Genomic DNA, 6,041 nt, shown 5'->3' with positions numbered 1-6,041 from the left:
TATATTTTATTGTTTTTCAAAAACAGAATATTAGTATATTAATTGTCTCCTTATCTATTCTTGATGTCATTAGATCATTTGCTCTTGGCTCACAGCTCTAGGATGCTTTATTCTGTGCCCCACCCCACCCCACCCCATCCCCCACTCATTTTTCTACTTGTGCTTCAATTTAGATAATTACAATAATAATTACTATTGATCTGTTTTCAAATTCACTGATTCTTTCCTCAGCTGTGTTGACTCTACTGCTGAGCCCATCAAGAGCATGCTTCATATTTGTTGCCATGCCTTTTTATTTCTAGTATTTCCATATGGATATTTCTTATAGTTTCTTTCTTTCTTCAAAAATTCCCCATCTGTTTACTGTTTATGAACGTTGTCTGTTTCCATTAGAGCCTTTCACATTAATCATGATCATATTTAATTCCCTGTCTGATGGTTCCAACATCTGGATCACCTCTGAGTTTGGTTCTGCTGATTGCTTTGTCTCTTGCCAGTGGATTGCATTTTTTTGCTTTTTGGCATCTTGTCATTTTTGAATGAGTGCCAGACATTCTATGTAATCCAGTAGATGCTGAGGTAAATAGTATTTATGCCTGGAAATAGGCACACTTCTTCTGTTGGATCATTAGTTCAGGTTATTAGTCAATCTAGTTAGGACTTGAGATGGATTTGGATTTCATCGTTTCTACTGTTACCTTTAACGTACTCTAGCTATAGTGCATTTCGGCCGGGGACTCTGGCATGGGGAAATGATTCTCAGTGCTCCTGTTCCACCCTCAGCTGTCAGTCTTCCCCTGTATCTGTGCCCAGGGTGCTGTGTCTCCATGCTCTTACCTTTTCTCTACCACAGTCATTTCTTAATTTAAATTTTTGTTATTTTCTTCCTTGCACTGTCTTTTAGTTTACTTTCTTGTATCTTCTTTAGATTTTTGTTGAGCTGAATATTTAATTTCCTTACTTTTGTTCTGTCATTTATACTTATAAAAAGTATTTATGGCTATTCTGTTTCCTCCAGTCATTGAATTGAATGTATCCATAGATTCGGATAAGTGGCGTTTTCATTATCATTAAATTTTACAAATTAATTTGTATTTTTCCCTTATACCACTTGTTTTTCAATTCCAGGTAGGAGCNTCTGTGCCCCACCCCACCCCACCCCATCCCCCACTCATTTTTCTACTTGTGCTTCAATTTAGATAATTACAATTGATCTGTTTTCAAATTCACTGATTCTTTCCTCAGCTGTGTTGACTCTACTGCTGAGCCCATCAAGAGCATGCTTCATATTTGTTGCCATGTCTTTTTATTTCTAGTATTTCCATATGGATATTTCTTATAGTTTCTTTCTTTCTTCAAAAATTCCCCATCTGTTTACTGTTTATGAATGTTGTCTGTTTGCATTAGAGCCTTTCACATTAATCATGATCATATTTAATTCCCTGTCTGATGATTCCAACATCTGGATCACCTCTGAGTTTGATTCTGCTGATTGCTTTGTCTCTTGCCAGTGGATTGCATTTTTTTGCTTTTTGGCATCTTGTCATTTTTGAATGAGTGCCAGACATTCTATGTAATCCAGTAGATGCTGAGGTAAATAGTATTTATGCCTGGAAATAGGCACACTTCTTCTGTTGGATCATTAGTTCAGGTTATTAGTCAATCTAGTTAGGACTTGAGATGGATTTGGATTTCATTGTTTCTACTGTTATCTTTAACGTACTCCAGTGCATTTCGGCCGGGGACTCTGGCATGGGGAAATGATTCTCAGTGCTCCTGTTCCACCCTCAGCTGTCAGTCTTCCCCTGTATCTGTGCCCAGGGTGCTGTGTCTCCATGCTCATACCTTTTCTCTACCACAGTCATTTCTTAATTTAAATTTTTGTTATTTTCTTCCTTGCACTGTCTTTTAGTTTACTTTCTTGTATCTTTTTTAGATTTTTGTTGAGCTGAATATTTAATTTCCTTACTTTTGTTCTGTCATTTATACTTATAAAAAGTATTTATGGCTATTCTGTTTCCTCCAGTCATTGAATTAAATGTATCCATAGATTCGGATAAGTGGCGTTTTCATTATCATTAAATTTTTACAAATTAATTTGTATTTTTCCCTTATACCACTTGTTTTTCAATTCCAGGTAGGAGCACTTTTTATTTTTTAGAAAATTTTCTTGATGGTATCTAAGTGTTTGCTTTTGTACAGTAATCAGAGATTATTGTTTAAAATATTTCTACTTTATAAGACTTACCACTAAGTCCTGTGTGACCTAGCAGATCCTAATATTGGATCAATTTTGTGAAGGTCCAATGAGTGTTTTAGAAGGTATATCCTCTGTTATCAGTGTATTATGTGTAGTGTGTGTATAAATTTTGCTTTGTGAGTCAAATTGAAAATCTTTTTCAAACTATGTGTAGTCTCATTATCATCATAATATTTTATAATTCTGTGTAATATGTTATATGTCATATGTTAATTTCTTTACCTAATGCATATTTTCTGCTTTTATATATATTTAAAAATGTTTTGGCATTTAGGGAGGTTTTCAGTCTTCATCTGTGGTTATCTTTCTACTCATACATTTTTAATATCCTTAATTGCTAATTTTATTACTTAATCTTTTAGCTAGCTTTTAAATCAGTTTTTGATAGTGTCCTTTAACATCCACCTACAGACTATGCAAAAATTGAGTTTTATTTTACTTTCTTCTTTCCTTCTCACTTTTTATCCCTTTCTTTAGTTGTATTATTTTTATTTTGTTACAATAGATACTATTTGTACAGTTACCTTTTATCCTCATTCCACCTTTGCTGAAGTCTTGGATCTATAACCTCAACTCCACCACCTCCCCCTCTTTCTCTCATAGTCACCATGAGTCTGTTTTCCCAAGTTTTCTTCTCTTGGTCAAATAAAGATCTCACTCGAATAGACTTCTGAAGAGCGCTAATGGTTACAGAATGCACGGAGTCCTGGTAAATTTAAAATTGTTTTTCTGGAGTCTTTTACTTGAAGGACAGCTTGGTTGGAAATAAAACACTTGATTGATACGTCCTCTCACTGAATTCTTCTAAAAATGCTTATCCATTGTTGTATTGTTTCACATGTTGCTTTGAAAACTCTGATGCCTGTCAATATTCTTACCTTTGTAAGTTAATTTTCTTTCTTTCTTTTTTTCCTTTTGTTCACATGAAAGCCTCAAGGATTTTTCTTTTATCTTTGAAATCTAATAGTTTTACAAGATATGTCTGAGTGTTTATCATCCTGGGTTAATTTCCCAAGAGCCTGAGGGGCCCTTTCAATATATAGGTTTAAGTCTTCTTTTATTTCTGGAAAATAGTATTGAATTCCAATTTTAAATATTAGATACAAAGCACCTTCAAAATTTCATGGAAAAATTTGTATTATTTTTTAATTCCATTTTCCCATGGACCTTTTGAAGTGCTTTCCTTGGTCAGGTTCTCCAATTATATGTATGCTGTTTCTTTTTTGCTTGTCTTTCTTGATCAGCACTTTTTTTCTTTTTTCCCTCTTTGTTTATCACACTTCCATTCTCTTTGTTATTTTCTACCTATATTCAATGCCCCTTATTAAATTTTCATTTGAATCTACTTTCCCCTGAGCACCTTATAATTTAGTCTTTATTTCTGAAATACTTGTAATTTTGATTTTTTAAACGTTTTCTTTCCCTGGTTCAATCAACTCTCTTTTCAGTTTTTTCCTGCTTTTTGTCTTTTCTTGGTTTTGCCTTTGAATTTCTGATTCAAGGTGACTTTATATTCCCAAATGCTTGCTTGAGTATATTTAATTAACTTTGCAGTATTGTCTTGCAAGTTTTTCCTGCCTCATGGTTAATTTGTGAGAGAGAATTTTCATCAGCTGAAATGTGTTGACTCTTGTTTTCTGATTTTTTCAAGAAATTTGAATAGACTTTTAAATTTTTTCTATTTATTTTTTAGGATTTGCTGATTTTGGAATATTTTTAATTCAATGCTGCCCTCTTCTGCCAGTGTAGCAAAGTCAAATTTCTTTAGTGAATTGTGTGTGTTTGTCTGTGCATGCATGTGTGTCTGTGTGTCTGTGTGTGTGCATGTGTTGGTGTGGGACAGATTTCCATGTCCTCCATTTTGGGGGGGTTTGTTTGTTGTCCTGCAGGCTCCTAAAAATTTCCTTTTAATTTTCCCCCCTTTACCACTCACTGTTCAGAGGGCTCCTCTCCTCGTCTCTCTGCCTCTTTCTTGTCCTGAAGCCATGCCTTTCCAAGATTGCCATTTCAAGTCATGTGTACTTTTAAGAACTTCTTTGTCATCAGTAATTAGATCTATCCATAGACATTTTTAGTATTCACACTTAAGACAAATTTTCTCTTTCTGGCTGTGGTTTTAGACAATTTCAAGTCCCCCTTTAACTCCCATCTTTTCCTTTTCTTGTAGTGTTTCTCATACTGCTCTTGTTAATCTCAAAAAGCTTTTGGTGAGAGCATGAGTGACAGCTCACTGGGATTTGGAAATTTTTCCTACTACAAACTATTCTTTTTAAGTTTGGTGATTTTCTGTCCTCTAGGTGTTCTGAGAGTGTGGCTTTTGTGTAGTTTTATATGTTTTTCTTGTTGTTCTGTATTGTTTTTACAGGATGTTTGGGAAGACGTAGACCTAGAATGCAGCTATTATTTTTAGCTACTCAGAAGTTCTCCATGAAATCACTGTAGAACAGTACTCCCATTTTAAAATCAAAAATAAAAATTTTGAGTCTATGAGTAGTATACCCCAAATCAGGAAACTAGTCAGTGACAGATGCTGAGAACAATATAGTGTGATAATTAATGGCCCAGATTGTAGGATAAGATAAATTTGATTTCAGATATTGGTTTTCAATCAGTGTGGTCGTGGGCGACTTACTTAATTATTGTAACCCCTCATTATCTTTATCCAACAAATTGGGATTATAACTATTCACCTCATGGTTCTTTAGTGAAAATTAAATGAGATAAGCAACAAAAGTCTGTAGTACAGTCTCTAACATGATATTTTTCAAAAAATATAAATGGAAGTCACTCATCCCCAAAAAAGTCTCCTTACAACTTTTTCAGCGTTCTTCTCACAATATATCCTGCTGCCTAGGTAGTCAGAAAGAGCTTTGAGCAACCCGATCTTGGCTTACTACAAGGAAGAGTTAAGTCACCTTCACACATGGGTATTATACATGGCCCTAATTTTTTCAAGACATAAAAAGTAATAACTTAGTGTCAGAAGAAAACTTGAATGTGACATCCCACTGGATGCTTAACCCCCTCCGCAAGTTCCCCAGCACTTGGCCGACATCTCATCTAGTGGGTATCCAAATTCACATACACATACAGAATCACCATTTCCCAGGAAGCCCATTTTTGTCTTTGGTATCTGTGGCTTTATAAATGCCCTTCCTTATATTAACCTGACATCTCTCTCCTTTCAACTTCCCCCTACTGTGTTCAGTTCTTCCAACTAAAAGTCACTACAATAACTCTATGTCCCATTGCTGATGGCTCCCTAGAGTTACTTAAAACCAAGTACTTCATTAATTAAGCCTTTCTTCCCAGACTGTGGAGCACTCACTGTTTTGGAGTTTGTTTCGGCTCTATTTGTGGAAATAACTAGCTTTCACCTGATTGTCCCTAAGACAGAGGTTGGGATGCTTTTCCCGGATTCTTAAGTATACCAGACCCCTCTCAGCAATGCCCCATTTTAGATCTTTTCTAGAATCCCAGTCCTTCCATACAGTAAACATCTGTGGCAGTGGTTTCTTTTTCTAGATGTTAAAATATATTATCTGGCTATAGGATGTAGACATGTGCCAAGCAGTGCTCAGGATCAGCAAAAAAGTTATTGTTTCTGATTTTCTCTCATGTTTTCTCTTATTCAGATGTTTTTGGAGTGGATTCTTTCACTCTTCCTCTTCCCTCCCCCATCCCTGCCAGCATTTTGTTCTATTTGATTGAGTAGGTCAGTAATAAAAACTGATGAGCTGCACAGAAATATAATGTAGATATGAAGGCATTCACCAAACAA

This window comes from Galeopterus variegatus, unplaced genomic scaffold (assembly GCF_000696425.1).
Source record: "Galeopterus variegatus unplaced genomic scaffold, G_variegatus-3.0.2 Scaffold4676, whole genome shotgun sequence".
NCBI lineage: Eukaryota > Metazoa > Chordata > Mammalia > Dermoptera > Cynocephalidae > Galeopterus > Galeopterus variegatus.
The sequence above is the reverse complement of the archived record's forward strand: the minus strand, read 5'-3'. Positions refer to the sequence as shown.